General features: G+C 35.6%; 1 protein-coding gene across 2 annotated transcripts in view; it reads right to left on the bottom strand.

Annotated features, from left to right (window-relative positions):
- Window positions 1–25,237, bottom strand: part of LOC101743645 (LIM domain transcription factor LMO4) — a 175,547-nt gene that overhangs the window by 38,455 nt on the left and 111,855 nt on the right. The window lies entirely within an intron of this gene.

Consider the following 25,237-nt stretch of genomic DNA (forward strand, 5'->3'; position numbering starts at 1 on the left):
AGTTTATTAAATGCAAAAGTTTCGCTCATCACGCAACGCCGGTGCGGTACCCGCCGAACTTTATTTGCCTTCGTTACGTGTAAAATTGAATACGTCCCCGTGTATCCTCATTAATTTAAGATGAAGACTGTATCTTGTCATGTTATTTTATTCATTAACGGGGCGCTTGAAGTATCACGCTTGTGTACGCGTCGACTATGAATTGTTGTTACGAATATAATTTAAAATCTCTTGACGAGATCATTAGAGCTGCGAAATGCGAAGGGTAAAGGTACAGAACGGAATTCATCGTCTAGAATTTACATACACATATATCAGATGATATCTTAGTTGTATTCGTACGAGCGAAGTAAGACATTGTAGTTTTAATTTATTCGAACATGAACAAAATTTCAATAATAATGTTTTTGCTATTCGATAAATAGTTATTTATACGCTGCTTCAGATAAATGAAAATATAAACAAAAACATTCAAAACGCGAAAGGTTTTAAAACGATAACAATTTATTGTGGTTAATCATGATTAACACTACATTGATCCCTATATTTGTTGTTTATTCTTGAAATCTGTACCTACTTTTTGTTTTCAACTACACATTCTTGGTTTTCGACAGTGAATATTTGATTATGAACGAAAAAAGCTATGGAAATAATTTGCTCAAATCAAATAAAAAAATTTTTATTCAACATAAATGAAAGTACATGCTTGTTGAACGGAAAAACGAACTACCGCCAATTCACAAGAACTAGCCTCCTTCCTGAGAAGAATTGGCAAGAAACTCAGCGGGCATGTCTTTTTTTTTTAATATTAGATATTTATTTTAATATTAGATTTTTTTTAAATATTCATTTTTACAATGACTATTATAACATAACAATTATTAAAATATTGAAGCTCTACGGAGATAATTTCTGTGGATTTGTGTAATAAAGCGATCGCTCGTACAAAGAGCGCGGAGGGTTCCGACCGATCGCGTCCCGGAGACGAATGCTCTCAATAAACCGAGATGCGTCCGGATCGGGTTATCTTACTTGTTGCTTCGGGAATCTCGTTTACTGTAACACTCCACGGAATCGTCTTAAACAAGACTCGAGCGTAAATTAGCGAATCTGTAAAGGTAATTCGTTCGTGCATATTGTCTGACCGAACGTATTTATAATAAATAGTATTTTTTCTCTTTAATCTATATTAATATTATAAAGCTGAAGAGTTTGTTTGTTCGAACGCGCTAATCTCAGGAACTACTGATCCGATTTGAAAAGTTCTTTCAGTGTTAGATAGTTCATTTATCGAGGAAGGCTATATATAGGCTACATTACATCACGCTAAGACCAATGCAAGCGGAGCACCAATGAAGAATGTATCAAAATCGGGGATTTTTCCCTTTTGAGAGCTTCCGCTGCGTGAGCTGCAGAAACGGTTAGGGTTTCGCTAAAATAATGTATGACAGAATTGTTCCCCTTTAAAAGATCTAAAAAAAAGTCCGCGACAGCATATGTCTATATGTTAAGGTTGGCTCTCTATAACGTTTTTTATGCTAACCATATTTGTTCTAAAATAAAGCATTATTTGTGAAGTATTCCACGCGGACGAAGTCGCGGGCAAAAGCTAGTTAATTGATAAACTCTAAAATTGTGTCTAACGAAACGCTCCTTTTGAATAAGCAGTTACATTATATTTTAGTCTGCATCCATTTATCTTGTGGTATTCGGGCAACCGACATCGTAACGTGCATGCGACTTTAAGATATGAAATCGGAATAACAATAAAAAAAGGCTATCATTCAGACTTCCACAACATGCTTTAGTGTCGTCAACGCCTTGTAGGTATTATTACAAGAGAAAAAAAAATGAACTGAGACGCGGTGCGGTGTGTGGAGTTAGCGTATCGTTAGCATGAACCTCGTTAGCACGCGCCGACAAGCCAAGAATTCGCTAATGACACGTGCTGTTCTTGTTACTAACATCATACAGTTTGTGTGCAGCGAATGTCTTATGATTTAGAAATTGATTAAACACAAGTCGGCTTTGTTTCTCGAACTGTTGACGTCTATGAGTGACTGCTACTACTCATCATTACTTCGCCAAAGCACCCGTCTGCCTTCAAAAGCGATAAAAATCGTCTGGTTTAATATACCTATGGCAGTAGGAATTGTTCCCTATATTTGATGTTATTGATGATATATTTGATGTTCCCTATATTTGATTGTGTCAATCACTTTAACCGTATAGAACGAAAAGAGCTTTAGAATAAAGACGTAAAATTTAGCGGCCCACACGAGCAGTGACGTCATAAACGGTTCATGACGTCACCGTTGTGCTTTATTATTGGTTTTATAACTAGAACACCACCATCGAATTTAAAAAGTTTCTAGCTATTTTATATATTACGTTGTATATGTTTTATGTATAATTGGTCAAATACGGGAGTATAAAATGGATATTAACTTAGTTGATTTATTGAAACAAACGAAAAAGTGGTACCTACTACAGAATTATTAATAAAAACATAACAAGCGAACGAGTTCGGTGTAATTCGTTTTTTGTTAATTAACTTATAAAGATCTACGATCTTATTATCTTTAAAGCCGTAACGATAAAAAAAAAACAAAGAAAATAATAACTATTAATTATAACATTAATTGTTTGTTCCACACGGTAATAAAAAACAAAAGAATTAATTAACACGGTTTCGTTAAGAAGAGTTATGTTCGACAACGGGCAAGCGTGAGGCAAACTCGTATTCAAATTGACATAGTAAAACAACGGAGCCTCCATCCAGAGTAAGTTCCATAAACTCGTTCCGAACTCCCCTCTACAACACACTCTATCGGCGATTTTTAATTAAGTCCCTAGGGAGCGGCAAGCGACCAAAGTAACACCATCAATTCATTATCCTAAACTCCGGCTCGATTGTTCCTCGCTCGCTACTTACGCAAACTTTCATTTTAATCAAGCGTTTAATTAAAAATTATCCGAGAAAAACAAAATAAGCCCGTTAGGGGCGGCCCGAACTAATTAAGGCGCATGCGATGAGTCCGCCGACAAGAGAGGTGAGTGTCCTTTAATTAAACTCTTGTTCCAGTCCAAAGGCGGTCGTTTAGCGCAACTATTACCGAAGCAAAAACCTGACAAGTGTAGGGTGGTTCTAGCTGTCGCACCTTCTAATCATACCGCATTATATCCGCTCCTCGATCACGCCCTCACACGTTGTTATCTGATGTCGACGTGTTTGCAAACTGTCAATTGATTTTAAGATTAACGCTAACTCATCATGCGGCCTGTTCACACGAGGTTTTATTTTACGTTATACAACGCAAGCAGATTTCTTGATTTTATTAGAACAGTGAAAATACATTATTAATCAATTTGTAGAGTTGCAAGTCATTTAATTACTTTAGTTTAAGCGCTCTGTAATGTAACATAATTAATATTTTCCGAAATAAATATAATATTAAATTAAAATAAGCAAATAAAAATTAGTGAAACAACGGCACCGAACGCTCAAGTTTTCTAATTACTGTTAATACCAATATTAATTAAGTTGCGTTAGGAATTAATTATCTCAGTATTACGGGCCCTCATTTATTACTAAACTTTCACTAATCAATCTTTTAGAGCAGCCTGTTTAAATACTATTAAATTACGTTAAACAAAAATTTGGCAACTTTCCGAGATTGCTTTACGATAAAATGAAAATCTACATGCTTTACAAACTGCTTATACACACTCCCCTGATATTAGGTTAGATTGTTACTTTTAATTATGCTGAACAATAACTATTTCGCATTATTACCACTCAAACTGGGTTGTGAACTCGTTGGTACATATACAAAAACAAAAAAATATATGTTAAAACCTATCTTAAAGCATAGCTTATTCATAAACATAAACACGCCGAGAACTGTTTGAAATATTAATCGAAACCGTCACGATCTCATCGCTTATCAACCAGCTAATTGGTCCAATTATCTGTAACGCGCATAAATAATAATAATTTATTGGTGGAAACATTTGTCAAAAGCCGCACTCGCACGATGAGCTAATCGACTATTACCGCTAATTGCCAAGCCCCCGCGCTCCGACGACCCCCGGGAGTGATGTTGCCAGGTTTAGAAGAAAACGTTAGAAAAGTGGGGAAACCAATTTGCAAATCAATATGAACTTTATCGAAATTGAAACGTAGATTATTTATTTAATTTACAACTAAGCTGTATTTTTTTTTATTGCTTAGATGGATGGGCGGTACCCACCCGTGCGGACTTAAGAGGTCCTACCACCAGTAATTAGGCAAATTATAATTTTGCGGGTTTGATTTTTATTACACGATGTTATTCCTTCACCGTGAAAGTAAATCGTGAACATTTGTTAAGTACGTATTTCATTACAAAAATTGGTACCCGCCTGCGGGATTCGAACACCAGTAAGTACATCGCTGGATACGAATGCACCGGACGTCTTATCCTTTAGGCCACGACGAATGTAATTGTTTTGATTATTATTCTACTGAATATCGTTAGTATCAATGAATCGTCTTACCAAATATCTTCGTTGATAAGAATAGCCAATAGCCATTGCTTTCGAACTATGTACACGATTGCTTAGCACTGATTGGCACGAATCTAACGAGATTCGTGTTTGTACCTCTGAAATCCAGACGTTTCGTGGAATTGACAAGATCTGGCAACGCTATTGTACCTTTGAGCACAGAACGGGAAGCGGGGCCACTCCCGCCCGCCCCTAACTAATTAGATAAGTTTGCAGCTCGCCTGTACTTCTGGTACTTCACTACGCCGGTAAGCATCAATCTTTTTAATTAAACATTTTTGACACCGCAAAGATTAGCCATCGAATCCATTTCTATGCTAATATGGTTAATAATTATAATTTAAATGCAAAAATGACTAGCATATATGGCCAGTTATGCCGTCCTGTTATTTGGACACGCTTAATTACATTCAGTTTGTTTATCTCCTGACATCAGTGCACAAGAAGTAACTTTTTTTTAATTGCCTTTGTTAGGCAGACGAGCATACGGCCCACCTGATGGTAAGTGGTCACCGTCGCTCATGGACGTCAGCAATGCCAGGGGCAGAGCCAAGCCGCTGCCTAACTGTTTGTTTGACAAAAAAATAATCGTTCTAAATTTTTGGGTTATTGTAAAACTTACTAATTTCTCTCTTTAACTCTATCTCTTCCTTGCTGGAACGTACCTAAGATCGAAATTATAAACAAAATTTATACTAATAAAATACTATTAACAACGGAAGTATTTTATCACAGCGTAGAAAGAAAAGAAAAAAAAACAACATGAAATTTATAAATAAATACTAAACATTTTATTTCGCTCACGTGATTTTAGTATTGGTTATTAAGTTGTATCATTAATCAAACTATAGTCATTTTATCGTTATTAGATAGATAGTTAATAGAAAATCTACTATGCAAATATCAATATATTCAATGGCTGGTTCTGTTATAAAATACGCTGTTACCATAATTAATTGGTTATTGACTCGGTATAAAACGAATAAAAATATGTTATAATGCGTCCATTTGTAAGCAATGTAACCAGATTTGTGGCAATAATTCTATATAATAAGTTCCGGATAGCTTACCAGATAGCAATTTGAGTGTGAATTGACACTTATAATCAAATTTTTTTTTCATTGCCAATTTATAAATAGTAGTAGCGAATTCGTTTTAAATTTAATTTGTTAATTAGTGAAAAATTTAAATGACAGTGCAAAAACAAATTTAAATCTAAACTATTTTAATAAGGTATTTATTTTATTTTATTTTTTGTTAAGACTTAGCGAATTTAATTCTTAAATTTATTCTTTTAAACATAAGATTTTGTGTGATTTCAATTTAAATTGTGACAGGAATAGGTATAGGTATTATAATAGCAAATTTATTTATTTGCGAATCAAATAAATATTTGTGCATGTATGTATAATGAGAACTTGTGGAATAGGGGCTGCGAAGTATGAGTTCTATGTCGTGCCGTACAACCAAATTTGATTTCTACTTCATGAAATTGTTTTTCTTTGTATTGACTGTTGAATGAGCTCACGGTCTACCTAGTGTTGACTGATTACCATATTTTTTTTCCTACCTAATCTGAGAGCCTTGAGCTATATCAGCATAGCCTTAACCAGTAGGTGCGCTCACGGGGCTCAAACCTGATGACGTTGCTAACACGAAACCTAGCAAGAGCCGTGCTTCCATCTCCCACCAGATCGGAAACGCGACCCACCGAGAAGATCCGGCGAGAAACTCAGTGGGCTGTGTCTGAGGGTTAATTTACTCGTCGAGCCCTTCGTCGCAAGCGACGGGTTCGACGATGACGATGGCCGAATGGTTACTGGAGCTCACATCTGAATATCGCCACCTTGAGACATGAGGTCTAAGTTGTGCAGTATATCTTCTGTTCCAAATCCTTATAATCGGTAAGCATTCCTACTTTTACAAGACGTCCTAATGTCAGTATAAAGTAATAACATCTTACATACATTTAGCGATTAAGAGTGCAAGGATTGCCTGTAACCTCTGTATGATTTATGACATAACTGTTAAAAGAAAGAAAGGTTATGATATGTTATACATGTGACATAAATGAATATTGAAATATAAAAAACATAAAAACTGGTGAAGTAATAGCTTTAAATGTGGTTTCTCTTTATAGAGCAATTCAATTTGTACTATAGTTTTACTGGGCTAAACTTTATTTAAATGTGATTAAAATAATACATTATTTACTTACTTATTTACATTACAATAATATTAATGCAATCAATTTGTAAGCTTGAGGTAATTCACTGATTAAGAAAAACTAAATATATTCTTAAACAACTATCGATTTCTCAGCGAATCTTCGGGCAGTAAATCAGACTGTACAATAGCATTGTCTGTCGTTCAGTTTGATTAAATAAATAAAACAGGTGAGGGCCCGAGTATCCTGCGCAGATCTTATCAATCGCAGTATTTATTTAGACTATTATGTACCTTATTTCACCAATGGATAAAGTTGTAAATATTAATCGCATGCTGTCTAATCAATGTTGATCGAATATAGCGATTTAGAGCTTTGTTACGATTGTGTTGGGACTGAATGTTGAATTCGTGTCCGCTTGTTAGTTGTTGACCGAGATGGATCGCGCTGGATAGCGTTCGAAGGTTTGCACTTCATCTTTCATTGTTGCATACCTATCACACGTAGTATGTGTTCTTATTATTTACGACTATAATTAAAGTCATAAATTCTTATTTGAATTTTAAACACATGTGCAAGCAGAGACATACGAATTTATTGAAGATGAATTAAAATTGTAGACGGACTGTTTAAAAAAGTATATATCGACATACAACGGTGTTGCCTCGATATTTTCTTAAAACTTAAATGTGCTTTACGACCACAATGATAATAAAAATCAATCGTAATAAAATGCATTTGTTTTATAGCAGGGTTTAATTAATTTTTCAATACAGGAACATATGACATAAAATTTCCATACGATATTAATCACAGAGCAAATTTAACGGGTGTCCAGTTGCCATCGTTAGGGTGCTTTATTTAGGGTAAAAGGCCCGGTAATTGGCTTCGCCGGATGCAGCGCACAGGTGCTCTGTGCGTGTGCCCTCTCGTGGTGGGGCACCGGAAATGAGGGCCAATTCGAATTTCTCCATAGCAAATCGATTAATTGGAAACCTATTCTAAGTTTACTTTGAATATGCCGAGATTTTTGTGCTTTAATTTTACTTTACATGAGAAACGTGTTGTTTTTGCGTATACGGGCGCCTTGTTTAAGTGATTTTTTCATTCAATCTTATCTCGACAGCGAAAACGATTTGTAACGTGAAAGGGTAATTAGAAATTTAACCTGTACGGAAATAAAGGAATTATTAGAAAACAATCCGGCGTGCACGAGGGTGCCGGCGGGCCCGAAGGAAGGGTGTCTAATTAGGGAGTGGGAGCGAAGGTAATGAGCCGCGATCGCCGCGCCGATATAACGAAGGCTATTTACGCGGTGGCCGTTCGAAAATTGCGAGGTTTTGTTTTAAAAGCGGTTACCGTTTGAGTTTTGCGATTAAGGAGTTTAATTAGACAGTGTTGTTTACAACCTCATTACGGTACGGTAATGTCAGAAAATAGCCTCGGATATCGGCCGATAATTTACCAACTTGAAAAATGAGTTTCTTGCCACTAAGTAGATTCTGTTGTAGATTATAAACGGAACAATCTGAGCTCATGAATAAACATGAACTCAATTTTCTTGCCCGTGCTTGAAATGCTGAATTCGACTTTATTGTTTTACAAATAAGGTTAATTACTTTGTGCGTCAATAACACGTTTGACCTTCAATTGTTTTACGACCGTCATTACCAGCAATAGGTTGTTTCACTGTTTCAAAAATTATGTGTATAATGTGAATAGATATAATGGCCAGAAGTTTTAGCGTTTCTTTTTCGGTCACGAAACGCTTTTATAATGTTTGCTATAATTTAAAGTTGGTGATGCGAAATGGAATACTGGTAAATTCTTTGTTTATTGTTGTTGTTGTTGTTGTTGTTATAGTCCTAGGGTACCATACCCCGCTGGCACATAGGGCTTTCACAAGTTGTCTCCACTTAATTATTTGTTGTGATCATTAATTATTTCATTTATTAAAAAAAATAGCATGCAATGTATCTCAAACGAAACTGTTAGGCATTTCTCGTGCCGTTTTAATATGAACATTGCTAATTATGAGCATCCGTGAACACGCCTCACGTACACGTGGTTTATAACATTAAAGAATTAATTACAAGAATTAATGCGTTAAAGAATAAAACGCAAAAATTGATAAGATAGTGCACAGCTGTTACGAGAATCACGATTGATACCGATACGCTAGCTGCCTTAGTTCTAGATCTGGGTTTGCGAAAAATGTACTAACAGAATCAATAACATTCGATCCTTATCAAATTAATAACATTTTCATTAGCACTGATTTAGGTATCTGCCATTCACTTCTCCACTGTAACTTTTGTATTACCAGACAAGATAAGGCGACCACGGAACAGCTCAGAACAATGAGGTGACAATGGTGATAGGTAAGGCATATTGGAAAAACCCGCTTGAGTAGGTTCCGCAATCATGCCTATTACTGACAATGATGTAGTATTTATGGTCTTCGGTAAACACTCAAAATCAGGTAGGCAATGAGCTCGTTTAGAGGAGTTAAAAAGTATGTAGAAATCTATAATTTCAAACAAGTACTATACGCAAACATAACATGTTATATTGTACCAACTATTATTACTTTCAGAAATGTCCTTGGTTATTTAGAATTCTTAAGCGACAATCAATAGAAAACAAAATAGTAGTGTTGCATATTATATTTGGCAACTATTAGAAAAATCCGAATATCCGAATAGATTCGAATAAGTAAAATTGCATTACTAAGTGCAACAACGGTATATGAAAACGTGAACCGCATTGAAAGAGTATTTACGAGTGATGAAAATCGCTGATGCCGCGTTAACGGCGTCAGCGGTAATTGATTTTAGTTAATGAGCTCTCGACTGTCGCATTGTCTCGGATGCAGCAGAAGGGGTTTTTTTCAGGATAGACGTCTCGCCGACATCATTAACGTATCGGTTCGCGACGCAGTTATTCGCTAATGTGACAACAACACAGAGGAACCCGCCACAAATGAGGGCCCATCTTTTAAGCTAAGCGGCGGTTACACTGAGAGGAATCTGTCTTCATTTGCGATATTTTTTTAAATTATAAATCATTAATAATTATGTCCCTAATTTAAGCTGAAAATGTATTTAAGTATAGTTTTTTTGGCACTACTTTTAAGCTAAAAATGTCTGTCTAGTTTTTTTGCACTATTTTTATTATAATGTTATTATTGTTTTGATGGTAAATCGCAGCCCACCTAATTTTAAATTGTTACCGGAGCCCATAGAAATCAGCTTAAATGCCGTCACTCACCTTGTGATATGAGTTTTAAGTCTCAGTTTTTTACAGTACAACAACTGCCTCGTCCTTCAAACCGAAACGCATTACTGCTTCACTTCAGAAATAGACAGAGTGATAGTATCTACCAGTGTAGGCTCACAAGATGCCCTACCATCAGTACAGAACGAATTGCAGGTCTTTTTTATATTTATACTGTCTATTTAAAATTTATCATCGTTTGGTAATGCAGAAACAAAGAGATATTAAATTATTATTTTTCTTATTACCCACCCATGAACGGTGAGACTGTCGTGACACTTAAAACATAAGAATTTAAAGTGACTCTAGGCCGCAGCTGATTGAATTGCCATTGCTGAAGAACAAGCAATGCTCAGTAATAGACATAAAATACCAAGAGTACCAGTTTATAATGTTTAAAAGTATGAACTGCATGCATTGTTGGACAAAGATGATTCACATATAGAAAAATAAAAAGCTGTTCCGATCGCCTACGAAAGAAAGATTCAGAAGACTGGTGTAGTTGTACCAAATGAGTTGAAGGAGAGGCCAATGGAAAGGCACAAAAATACATGAGAATTTTTTCTCGCTCAATACACGGGGAAGAAAGGGGTATTTTTTTCAAAATGCCCAGGCCCAAAAAATATGTAGTTTCCAGACGCCCAGTCTGCAAAATCGATAGCAAGACCGAAAGACGATGCCCTATGTTGGAGAACTGGCCAATTTTAACCGTTCGAGGTCTGAAAAAAAGTCAAATACTGAAAGAGCCAAAACAGTCATATTTTTTCATACTTCACACTTCACAACACTTCATCGCGACGCATTGGAAGCACTAATCTGAGAATTTCTAACTCATGCGGCTTACGCGCCAAACATGGCTCTTTTCAATTACCACTTGTTTGCATCTAATGGGGTCACACACTTGTCAAAAAGCATTTGGTTTATGACATTGGTTCATACGACGATGATTCGATTAATGCTTCGCAGTAAATTATGAAGATATTTTTTAAAGTGGTATTCACAAATACCCGAAAAATAGAAAGTAAGAAGCTAGAAGAAAAATAAAGAAGTGTTAAATGAATTTATTTTTATTATCTACCGAATTCAACTTTTTTAAACGTCCGCATTTCATGCATGAATGTATAGTTAGTTACCCAAAGCAATCGATAGTAGGATTCATTCGTTGTGCCCCAGTACTCGGGGTGTTTTCTAATCGCGTGTTAGCGTGGCCCGTTTTTGTGCTAACGAACAGGTTGCGTTTAAGTCGACGTCGACGCCGAACCGACGGGGAATTTCGCCTCATTAAAACTTGTGACCTGCTGAGGCAATTTGGAGGCTGGCGACGTCTTCGCAGGCTACTTATAATATTAACGAGACCGCTCCGGTATTACTGAACAGATTTCAGAAAATCACTACAGAACATCCGAGATAAGAAACGTTTCGAATAGTATATACGTTATCTCGTTTAACAAGCTGCCTGTCGTGCTCGAAGTCGACTCTTCCTGTAGTTAGTATTATCTCACAGACTCGGTACTGCGTATTCGTTCGTATATTATTGATAACTGTAGCTGCAGCCGCTATTATTACCAGCATCCCTAGCGTGCGGTCTCCGCCCCACCTGCCCCACTCGAATTAGTAAACAAACGTCTTTACGAGCGGTTTTACGAGTCCCGCGATATTTCGGTCTCGCGCACGTCGTTTTACGACATAATGAATTTGTTGATGAACTAGGTATTAGAAAGTTTCGAAATAGACGAGTCTAGTGACCGCATCGACTGGTTCTGGGCTACCATCGACATCACTGTGCGGTTTTGTTGTTTCGTCTTTTGCGTGCTGCATTACGTACATAATTATATCTGTGACAAAATTATCATAAATATTGGATCGGTTTTATATTTCAGCATTTGATTTTGTTCCTTTTATAATTTTAATAGCATAAATTTTAGAATGTTCAAACATTGGATACATTCTCATTATTAGAAAAGTTAGATTATACGGAAGTCCTTAATATTTAGTGTAAAAACTGATTGGAATAGGTATTTACAAATCAGGTGTCTTTGCGAACAATTGTTCACCGTAGAGCATTGCCATAATTTAATTTTACTAAAGTACCAAATATTAACCACGAACACTTAGTGAAATATAAACAGATCACTTTATCTTTATCACTAAAATAAAGTATTCATTGAACTGAGTTAGCTAGAGTACGAAATTAAGCAATCTCCAATTAAGTTAAGCATAAATTTACATATCGGCGCCATCGTGGCTTCGTTATTAATAAGTAAGTCGTAGTAAGTCGGTGCAGAGAGCAGGCGTCTCATAGTTATTGCGAGGTTAACACATGAGGTTAATTAAGATCAGAAGCGGGACCTATAACTAGCTAACGTCGCACTCGACACTCCGAGCGAGTTTACCGACTGCTTCCCCTTAATTGATACGATTTAATCGTCATAGGAGCTCGTTCCTCAATCATAATACATTTCATTAAAATTCACCTTCCATCTCGTTTACTGGTTGTATATCTATATTTATTGTATATCACAACAACCTTCACTAAGCAATCAAGGTTCTACGAATGCACAATCATTAAAATACATATTTTCATCGCAATGCTCTTCGCCTCGCAAAGAGATGTATATGCCAAATGTCATTATTAAAAATTCTTTTCACGGTATACGAGTATGTATATGATTTTGTGGGCCTACGTAACGCGCCGCCTTCCGTTGTCATACTTGCACGAAATTTTTACCCTGACTGGATTTTTCTATTTTCCTCGCGTTCAGCCGGACGCCGGCCAGTGCGTTTATTTATTAACGGAATTTGTTCCTCTGTGTAACACGTCTGGCGTGCATTCGAAGCGGTACCAATATAGACTTCACATCAGCGGAATAGAGTATAAGATTGACAGGTGGGTTTTCATCGTCCTATGACGTTTTTCAACGGGCAGGTACCGTTTACGAGGCTGCATAGGCGCGACGCAGCAATGCGCCCGTGCGCCACCCATATCAATTTCGAATAGGTTCCCCGTTCGAACGGAGAGATTGCGTTTTGATCGTTTTGTGTGTAAAACTGTTGCCCTAAATTAAAAGCTTTAATAATAGAATAGAAATAAAACTCGTCGGGTCGTGTTGACACAGCGTTGTCGAGCTTGCGCGCTGCACTTTAATATTACATTCGAATAAATTTATAGAGTTTAAAATAAATTGGTACCGTGCGCTAGTTCTCTTGCTGCACATCGACGAGGGAATGATCAATTATAAACGGCTCCCAATTAGTGATAGTGCAGTTACAAATCAAATTGAACCTGTAGAACTGTTCGCTAATTAGTGCTGCGGGCGAGGTGCCCCCTGCGAACTAATCAGATGGCTAAATAATGTAGACGTGACGGCGTCGTTACCGCTCGTGAGACAGACGTTATTAATTAACATCACATCGGGCTACCCCACCCCACGGTCGCGCCGGCCCGCAACGCTAGCTCGCATATAGGTAAGCAGCGATATGCCACGAATTTAAATTTATGATACCACTACTGAATGTGATACTCATTCTTATGAGATACACATAAAACTGTTCAAGGTTAAAACGCAACAATCGTTTATTCATACAGTAATCTTTGAACAAATCATTAGTTTAGCCGCGAGATAACGAGTAATATTATCATATAAATAAATTTAATTGGCATGTTGTTCATGATTCTAATTTATTTTTTGCTTTACGTCAATGGTTTTTGCTGAACGAGGAAAATGCGTTAAATGGATTTACCTACTTTTTATTTCTGCTTGTTTAAATAAATAAAAAATCCCAAAATAGCCTCAAGAAATTCCTTGTATAATGTGGGTTGAAATATTCTGATCGTATCTTACCGTAGCGCAACAGGATAGACAATAAAGCCATACGATAGGAACTCGTATGAGTTTATAATATACACGGAGCTAACTTAGTGATGAAAGGAGTCACTTAATTGAATGAAGTTTTATTCGCTTTCAAACAATAGAACCCACTTCCATCGTACCAAAGTTTAAATTTTCAAACAGTGCAGTTAGTATTGTAATACTAAAATTTCAAATCGATTTTTTTAAATTTTCCGCTTAGATGGTTAGACGGACTCATGGCCTACCTGGTGTTATGTGGGTGTCGAAGCCCGTAAAGATCCACAACGTAAATGCTGCCAATCACATTGAAACAGTCTAAGTCTCCGTTTTACAGTACAACGGTTGCCCCACTCTTCAAACCGAAACGTTATTCTTCTTCACGACAGAAATAATCTAACCGTTGAATTTATTGAATAAAAAAAAAATTTTTTTTAAATATTTAAGAACAGGAAGTGGACTAATTTAAATCCAGGTGAATGAAGTTAGATTGCTTCGTTAAGTTCAAATTACGAAACACGTTCTCTTAGATTTCAACAATACGGCATGCTCTCAATAATAGAAGCAGTATTACAAATTAACATTAATTAATAGCGGCGACGGCAGTTGCGTGTGACTCACTTGTGTTTCGTAAGGCAAGACTGTCCAATTAAGAAGTAACAGCATCGATTTGATGTAACAGAGCCTTCGTGTACAAGATCGGTTGTATTTCTCGTGGCTTTCTGTGCAACACTTGTGTATTCACTCGAACACGGCGGAGGCCACTCGGCGATCATTCTAGACCAATATCGTAGGTGTCGACTGAAAACTGATGGCTGTCTCCAGGCGTGTATCGCTTCGAGTTTACAATAAATTTTGTACGTGTATTGTTGTTATATTGGAGGATGTTCGAGATTCTGTTAAATTGTTATTCGAACGATTTAAGATCTCTCAGGATTCAGATATATTATTGGGATTCGCGTCAGTTTTCAATTTTTTATTTTAGTGAGTACCAATTAAAAACGGAGGATCTCGATTCTAGTCTAGGGGTATGTTTGTTTTTAATTCTGCGCACGTTACCCGAACAGCTATGGGATTTAATTAATTTAATAGCTAATTGAGCTGTTACTTGCGAGTGCCTTTTTGTAAAAAATTTTCTGAAAAGTACATACTAAATAAAACAAATGTTATGAAACTAGATGTACGGCTTCGGTCACGTATATTTAAAATGACACATCATTTTTATGAAGAAAAAAAAATTAACCCTATGTCACTCTGTACGAAAATAGCTAAAAAAGTATATTCTGTTAGTCTTGTACTGTCTGTCTTAGTACATTCTGTTTCATCTTTGCTGCGAGTTCGTCTCTAATCTACGAAAATAGTTTCGTTATGAAACAATCGTAATTACTATTGAATATATTTTCGAATTGTAACGAAACAAAATGTATTTAGAATAGTATTTAGATTTCTGCGTCTGTAAAATGTTACGAAACTTGGTTCTCATAATTGCATGGTCGTTTATGTCGAATAGTGAGTAATAAGTTACACTGCTACCGAATAGTTAGAGCTTACAATGCCCTACCGGTCAGTACTGTACCGGTCATTTAGTTTTTTCTGCTTTTCATACTCCTACTAAGGACCGATATTGGATAATAATAACTAGACGATGACCGCGCTTTGCTCGGTTTTTTTTTTGATAACGCCATCTTGTTGTGTCTTTAAAGCACTTAGTTGCTCTCAATTAAGAAAAATAGTATTATTATTCGCCAATAGATGCCGGGAAGAGTCATAAAGTTCATTATCGATAAAGTTCAAAAACAACATTTTCTAAAAATAAATCGTAGCTAGATCTATTTATCGCCCCCGAAATCCCCTGTATACTAAATTTTATGAAAATCGTTGGAGCCGTTTCAGAGATTCAGATTATATATATACATATATACAAGAATTGCTCGTTTAAAGGTATAAGTTAAAATGAGTAACAGCTGGTCAGAAGTCAGACAAAATGCAAATTAATTTAACACTGGTTAGTTTATCCGTAACCGTTATAGCGTAATTACTCAATAATATTTATTTACTAGTAGTAGGTTTTGATTTATTGCTTTTTATCTGTATGTCCATACGCCTATTTGTAGGCAAAGCTATAAATCATTTAAAAATAATATTCTAGATCTTGAGTAGTTATCGCTTACATTTACGCAAGTCGTAGACATAATTCAAAATACATTTAATATAACCTGAAGTTTTTTTTAATACATTTTCAATTTCGTACGATAGTTAAGACTTTATCGTGCACATAACCAAAAATTAGGGACTTAAGAATCATTGCTCGTTATTAAAATCAAACCAATTAATTAATATAATTTACTATTCATTTCTCTCTCTCTCTTCGATCGGTCCCTCACTGCTGAGAATCGTGACTCCGTCCGATTCCGTCAACGAGTTGTCTCCATCTCCATATCTTACTATTGATTAACTGTTATCAAAATTGATCTATTGCGCTATTTAATCTCTTATCTGATATTGCAATTTTAGATACTCTTTAAAACAGTTAATTTTAAGAGTTAAATTTGACATATTGTAAGCAGGTAATGAGCATACGGCCCATCTGACGATGAGGGGTTACCGTTACTTATGGCAGCAATACTAGGGGGCCAGCCAAGTCGTTGTCTATTTCTAAGTATTCTCCGCTAGCCTCTGTTGAAGAAGGAATTAATAATTAACTAGGATAATAAGGAATAAGTAACTTATAGAATTATTGTGTAAAATATCGAACTTCTAATCCTACTATAAACTCCAATTCGTTAGTTCTGTTGAATCTTTATTAATTAAATTGATTGGGTTTGTCCTCTTTGAACAGATTTAATTTGGTCTGATACTGCACAGAGCAACTGTCGTCTGTCCTCTGCAAGCTGTGAGAGGAAACGTCTTGAGTGGTTCGTGACCTCGAGTGTGGTTTGCGCAACTTCAAAAATTGTATGATGAAGTTATAGTGTAAGAGGGTATTTAATCACGATTCTTCTTTTGCTGGTTAGGTTATGAAGAAACGAAAAAGTCCTTCGCTATGGCACATTGAAGAAGGATTGAAGACAGGCAGGCGATTATAAAGCTCGTGACAAATCCCTATGCAGCATGATAATAGAATACGCTGCGCTGACGCCATTTTTTTCCCCTACCTATGTTGATAGCCTTGAGAGGCTATATCAGCTTCGTTTAGGTGTAGGTGAACTCTCGGGGCTCAAACCGGAGTGATGCTAACACTGACCCTAGTAAGAGCAGTGCTTCGCAGAATCTACCACCGGATCGGAAACGCGACCCACTGAGAAGATCCGCCAAGAAACTCAGTGGGCAAGACGCCATATTATGTATGATAAGACTAAGAAGAATTAGTTATGGGCCTAAGCAAAGTGCTGACTCTTTCTGACACAAGCTGTTGGTGTGTTCTGGTGCGAAAGATCAAGAAAAGCTTGTGTTTCAATGATGATATTAATGTTGGGATGTTTATTAGCGCCCGTAATTACTTAATATAGGAGCTCATCTACTTATTTATGTGGACGAGATAAATCTGTCGATGAAGTGCCTGTTTTACCGTAACTGCACACGGGAATATACATAAAAAATATTTTGTTTTGTTTTCCCTATCACTCTTTTACATTCTATGTATACATTTTGTTTTTTCTGTGTGTATAATTAAATCAATACTATTTTTCGAAAACGCAACCATTTGATTATAGACACTATGTTATAATTACACCATTAGCTCCCGCGTATTAGGTATTTCCACGTATGAAACTGTTGCTAGAAATACATATATACGACGAATCAATGAAAAATATTTATTATTTTAGCTAGAAAATTGGAAGTTCAGAGAATAAATAATATGTGTTGTAAGTAATTAATGCGTATTGAAATAAAATGTATGCAAATTGAAAAGAAAACTGACAAATCCACATTTTAATACACTTAAATACGCCTTCCGCTATCAATTAGTTTGAGTAATAAATTAGATACATTAGTTACAGGGACAGTGACAAATTGGATCTGGTTTCACATGTGGAACAAAGTATTTTTAAATTTAAATCAAACGTACCTTATATTACTTTCAGTCATTATATTCATATATTATAGTTATTCAAAATCATTTAAATCAAAGAGTATTTTAAAAGGTATGAAATAAGTTTTTGATATTTTTTTGGGGAATCAATAATAGTGCAACAATAATAATTCGCTAGAGATTGTATTAATGGAATATGAAAACATATTATATATATCATATTATTAAATAACACCATATGGCGCAGATGTCTGACGTTTTTGTTTTTTGTTTTCGAGTATAAACGCCATTACTCTCTCTCACACACACACACACGATCTTTAGAAAAGCATCAACGATTGGAGTTTTTATATAATTTATAAAACAATATTACTTTAATGCGTTCTCCTTCGGAAAATTGGATTTTTTTGAGTCGATCGGTTGAATTCTTTCACCACGCCGTGATTTGTGGCTGCAGAGTGTTAGGTGAGATTCGAACCGCAGCAAACGACCTATCCGTTGGTCGATGCTCAACGTCAGCTTCGCGCTAAGATAGAGATTTAGAAGTCGTCGTGGCCTAAAGGATAAGACGCCGGGTGCATTCGTATCTAACGATGTACAGGTGTTCGAATCCCGCAGGCGGGCACCAATTTTTCTAATGAAATACGTACGTAACAAAAGTTCACGATTGACTTCCACGTTGAAGGAATAACATCGTGTAATAAAAATCAAACCGCAATATTATAATTTGCGTAATTACTGGTGGTAGGACCTCTTGTGAGTCCGTACGGGTAGGTACCACCACCCTGCCTATATCTGCCGTGAAGCAGTAATGTGTTTCGGTTTGATGGGTGGGGTAGCGTTGTAACTATACTGAGACCTTAAAACTTGTAGATATCTATGGGGTCCAGTAACCACTTAACACCAGGTGGGCTGTGAGCTCGTCCACCCATCTAAGCAATAATATAGCGATAGCAATAATATAGTCGAATGAAAAAAAGGTATTAGATTTTTTTTGGGAAACCTTACCTTTTACCCATTAAATAAGAACGCGTGCTTGCTTCACAGATTTAATAATACGGTGGGACTAACTATCATCCAGTGCGGGCTCGAAGTACGGTTTCCACCATATTGAAGATGCTTGTCTTACGGGAAGAGTAAGGTAATATCTAATGATCGATAGTAGGAATTTAAAAGCTTTAGCCGTTTTAGATTCTATTAAATCTTAACAGTTCCTCATTATTATTGCGTCTTCATCAATTATCATTGACATCATTTTAAGAAATTTTTAACCTAATATCAACCACACAATCGTATTTGAGAGAGATGGAAATTAGTCGATGGTCATAAATATCGTTGTCAACGGCCGAGGGTAGTCGAATGACAACAATCCGATTTGATTTAGGTACGTTAATACAGGCGAGTGCAGGAATTGGCGGATACACAATACACGTCATCCAGAGACCAGGAATTTTTAACGGTTTTTTGTCTAGCCTTTAGGCAAAGATACTGAAAAATATTTGCAGTCCCGATTTTTCGTCTTGTTTCTTTCTTTCACGAAGCAATTGTGAATTTGAGTTTGAATTCTTTGAGTGATTCAATACAATGGAGATTTCGACATCTACTCCCGAAGTAGCCTCTAAATTCACATCGGATTTGTTTTTTGATATTCGCCGGTAAAAATAAAATCTAAATTTGTTATAAATTCTGAGCAATTTCATGTTCTGTACCGTAAGTAATGGTGTTAAATTTCTAATCGTCAGTATCAGCGAGCGACTTCCACCATGACACCAACTCTCTTTCAAATCCAGTCGCCAACAGCAACGCATCAGTTTTACATTTCCCTTATATTAAGTCTTTAATTTTTCATTTAAGGATAAAATAAATATCACAGTTACTAAAATGCAACAAATGGTTTCATTAATTAAAAAACCAACCAACCAACAAAAAAAAACCAACTTCGTATTTTTAACTTTAGATTTCTAGTGCTTGTCTGGTTTAATTAACAATTATTTCACGCCCCTGGCATTTCTAATTTGCATGTGCAGCGTTAGTAACTTTCAATAGAATAGAACTTATACTGTTGATGTAATGTTTTTGTTGAGGATAGAATACTGATTTTGAGATGGTCTAACTAGATTACTAGATAGTATAACTCGAACAATGTAAATTGTTTTATTTATATTTATAGCTTTATTAAGTTTTTGTTGATGTTCACCTCTAACTATTTATTGTTGTTATAAAATCAACATCTCACTATATTTACAGATTAACTTCCGCTGCTAAGAAACGGGATAATATTTTTTATCTCAGTGCCGTAAAGATAACAAAGATATCTTATCGCAGTAAATGACGTTATTATTGAAATGGCCTTGATTTGTTTCAAATTAACTCAAGCTGTAAATAGTTATAACGTTATAATATAATTATTTAATCAGCACAGGTTTTAAGCCTAGCTTTATATGTATTAAACGGCCGTCTGGTGTAGTGGTAAGTGACATGGTCACTACATAAGGGGGTCGCGGGTTCGAATCCTGCCAAGGGAAGATATTTGTATGATAAATATAAATGTCTTTTCCAGGGTTATGAATGTATATTAAATATATGTATGTGTATAATAAAAATCTTACATTTATTTCCGTTATCTGGTACCTGTAACACAAGTTCTTTACGAACTTATCACGGAACCAGTTAACGTGGCGTGATTGTTAGTAAATATTTATTATTTATTTTAAAGGTCTTGAATTGTATGATTGTTACGGAAACTGTAAACAATTATTGTTATAACTTTATAATGTGTGACGTTTATTAAGATTTCTTTAAACCCAACCTTTGGTTACAATACTTCACTAAATCGTGACCGAAACAAGGCCAGAAGAAGTTTATTTACGAGGACTTAAATTTCCCTCAAAAAAAAAAAAAAAAACTGACAATCGCTGGAAGCTGGCAAGAAGTGGATGAGGAGACCCGAAGACCGGGCTCAGTGGTGTGGATTGGGAGAGGCCCATTTTCAGCAGTGGACGACTGTTGGCTCTTGATGATGATGATGATGAAATTTCCAAACATGTTATTAAAATTATTGGTGTTGTAAAAACTCATTTAAATAGTCTGCGTTCAAAGCAGTTTATAGATAAAGTTCAAAAGCATAAGATCGGATCTACTTTTTATGAATAGCAATTATGTAAAGAAATGTAATCCTAAACATTTATTAGGACAAACTACGATTTTATTATACCAAAAAAGTTTTTTCAATATGCGAATATTATTGAAAATATATCTAAAATTAGAAGCGCTATATCTAAAATTAAAGCCAAATGATCTCATTCAACGATAATAATGTTTTTACTTGACTATTTGACTAAGACATATTTCTGTTAATACCACTATAATTATGCCGTTGTAGTTATATTGAGCCTAACTAAAAACCGGACATGTGCTGTCTAGTTCCTTAGGAGTCTTGGTAAAAACTAGTGCTCTTCCGCACATAAGGTTAGACAAAAAATAATTTAAGACTCATTTAATTTCATTTTCATAAAAAAATTGGCTGCATGGACTATGTTCCCATTACCTGTCCCGTTTGACGCACAGAAACAAAAACAATTTACAGAGGAATGTATTTTTGAACATCGTAGAAATATGTACGGTAACGTTTTTTGCTTAAATTAAACAAATTTTAATTAGTACACAAATAATAGCGATTGTAAGCGATTTGGATGATAGAAAGACGAATTGTTTGTTGACATGACATTTGTATAGTATTATATTGTATAATAATATGTATTTGTATGTATTGACTCGTTCAACCATTTAATTAATAAAAAAATTTGATGTTAAATAAATCATCGTAGCACTTAATAATTTACAACTGTCTATGTTTATAATGCTTTAAACCAGACTGGGTGCTCAATCAATATTGATGAATAATTGACACTTTTTACATTGCTAATTCTAATGTAAAAATTAGTGGCTAACTTGCTGACCCCCAACCCTTTCTAAGAATATATATTTTAGAGCGTTCATTACGAATTTTAAAACTGATATTAATTGACTAAACTGGACGTTTCCGTGTTGTGCATCGAGCTCGGATATCGCATGTTAGAAGCACCGGATCAGTGAAATTAATCTTGAACACAAAATTTGTATTCATTATAGCTTTGGCGTGCGGAAGAATCGAAATGAGTCTAATTTTTATACTTAGCGACCGTTTCTCGGTAATAATAAAAATTGTAGATTTACTTTTAAAAAATGTAAAAAAATATACAAATAGTCGATATCAGTCAGGTTAGCGTGGTATGGACATGTGATGCGTAGGAGATGTATGGAAATGGTAGTGCAAGGTAGAGGGGGAAGAGGTCGACGGATTAAGAAATGGATGGAGTGTGTGAATGACGATATCAGAAAGAGAGGAGTGAGTGTTGAGATGACGGCTGATAGAAGAGAATGGAAGAGAAAAATTTGCTGTGCCGACCACACCTAGTGGGATAAGGTGGAGAAAAAGAAGAAGAGTCAGTCAAGTTTTACGTTAAAGGTTTACTTTATTTGTCTGTTTCGTGTGAATTGTTCATTTATTTATTTATATTTGATTCATTTTAATTTGATTGAAAGCTCCAATCTTAATAAAAACTGTCACCTTATAGGAGTCAGTAAGTATTGTTATAAAAAAATCCTTTTACGGTTTAATCTCGCGTATTTTATTGTCATTATATTAATTACTAGCGACCCGCCCTCGCTTCGCTTCGGAAACATTAAAACACACATGAAACCAAAAAAATAAAATAAAATAAAAATTAAAAAAAGTAGCCTATGTTCATCAGGGACAATGTCGGCTTCTAATGGAAAAAGAATTTTTCAAATCGGTCCAGTAGTTTCGGAGCCTATTCGAAACAAACAAACAAACAAATCTTTCCTCTTTATAATATTAGTATAGACGACGTTTCCAATAATTTACAGTTTTTTACCTAGAAACTATATTTATTGCAAACTAGCTGACCCAGCAGACTTCGTAGTGCCTCAATCGATAAATAAAAGACCTAAACTTTTGTATAAAATAAACTTAAAACAAACAAAAGGAATCCGTCCCACGGGGGATACATTAAAGGAAAAACAAAATTGTTAATTTTATTTAATTCCGAGCATTTTCATATTTATATGCCTTTTAAACCTTCTCTGGACTTCCACAAATAATTCAAGATCAAAATTAGCCAAATCGGTTCAGCCGTTCTCGAGTTTTAGCGAGACTAACGAACAGCAATTCATTTTTATATATATAGATTTATTGCAAATTTACTGACACCCGTAAGTTTTACATATCGATGATTTTCAGTACATATTATAAAATGTAGCGTACCTACAAAGGACAGTGACCTGAATGACATGTATATCGAATAATCGAGTTCGGAAGACCGAGAGGTTGTCAGACGCTGTTTAGTTTTAGATCGGAGGGTCCGAGCGGCCGTCTGGCCAGACAAAGAGACAAACGAAATTAATCGAGCCCGTACTACGCGGTAATCCAATCGCAAAGCCTCTATGCCTTTTAAACAGATCAGCCATGACTCCGGGCCAACTTGACTTGCAAAAGCTAAGATGTTTAGGCGGGGAATTGCTTCGTCAAATATTGCTTCGAAATTGTGTTACGGGTCGAAGTGACGTTTCTGATATCAACCATGTGGATTTTATTGGGACTATGAATACTTCCCATTTTTATGCGCTATTTGTACACGGTTTGGATTTACGAAGTTTTTTGGTTGCAAATATATTGTGGCCTATTGTTTCGAGTTCCACTCTTTAAATATCACAAAATCATAATCTATACATTAATACGTGAAGCAAAAACTTTGTACCCCTTTTTACGACAATTGCGTGGACGGAGGAGCATGATATTTCCTACACTTATAGAAAAATTGTTAGAATGGGAGTGCAGAATGTTAATATTTTCTTTAAATTATGCATAAAAAATACATTAAATCAATAAAAAAACATTACACACACTACCATGTATTTGACACACCACACACACGCATGCATACAATTTGTTTATTGTCAAACTTTTCTTATTGCTTATTTGCTTATAGTCTGTGGTCAAATTGAGAATAGCTTAAATATTGTTTGTCTTTATTAATATTTGTCTAAAGTGTAGATTATAAAAGTATAATAGTCTTGGACAATAGAATCATAACAGTATGTGCACAAACCTATAATTTCAATTAATTATAGTTGAACTTCGACTACCGGGGGACCACTAGTAATATATAAAGCTGATTAAACAAGGATCAGTAAATCAACATATATGATATCCGGGTAATTAGATTAGAGCATATTCCAAAGAATGAAATAACATTTAGCGATAACGAAAAATGCAGATAAATTAAAATGACATTTATAATAGCACCGGCACAAGGATAAAACAGCTCTGAGTTTGGCGACATCAATTTACGTACAATGTCAATTTGTGCAGAAAACGCCCGAGTCCGGGACACAGGGCCTCATTAGGGGCGAGCGGTCGCAATTAAATCGCACGTCTTTTGCGACTTAACGAGCGTCGCCCAAATTGAACCCCGCCTCCCTGGACATGCGTTAAATAAATACACGTTTCGTGTCCAAGCCGTAATAAATATTTGACGCGATTATATCTTTGTACGTGTGTACGTACGGTTTACGGAAGAACCCTGAAGGTAACTATACTTGAGACCTTAGAACTTATATCTCAAGGTGGGTGGCGCATTTACGTTGTGGATGTCTATGGGCTCCATTAACCACTTAACACCAGGTGGGCTGTGAGCTCGTCTACACATCGAAGCAATAAAAAAAAAAGCTTGCTACGAGAACTAACAATAATAGATCTACTAATCATGCATAATAACAACCACGTTATATGAACCTACATATACATAGATTTAAGAAAACTATTAAAGAACATCTGTGCAATATACTTACTTACTATAAAGTCAATGATTATCTAGAAGATTGCACAAAGTGGGAATGAGTTGCTCGCTCCGGGCATTTCAATATTGCAATAATTGTTACGTTATAAAACTCATTGTAAAACTGAATATTTAAAAAAAAATCTAAAAATAAATAAATAAATATTTAAAAAAAAAAGACATGCCCGCTTAGTTTCTTGTCAGTTCTTTGAGACGGAAGCTAGTTTTTGTGAATTGGCGGTAGTTCTTTTTGACGTTCAACAAGTATGTACTTTCATTTATGATGAGTATTTTCTTTTTATTTGATTTGATTGATTAAAAACCGCACAAAACGTTTCTGTTTCATTCGTAAAGGTTAGCGCAACCGAATATTAAAAACTTGCCGGCAAGTATGCGTCGTTTGCTGAGAATAGGTAAGAAGTTGGTATTTTAGAGGGCGGCTCGTTAGTGGCAGTGCGGTGGGGCT

Source organism: Bombyx mori, chromosome 4, assembly GCF_030269925.1.
Source record: "Bombyx mori chromosome 4, ASM3026992v2".
Classification (NCBI taxonomy): Eukaryota; Metazoa; Arthropoda; class Insecta; order Lepidoptera; family Bombycidae; genus Bombyx; species Bombyx mori.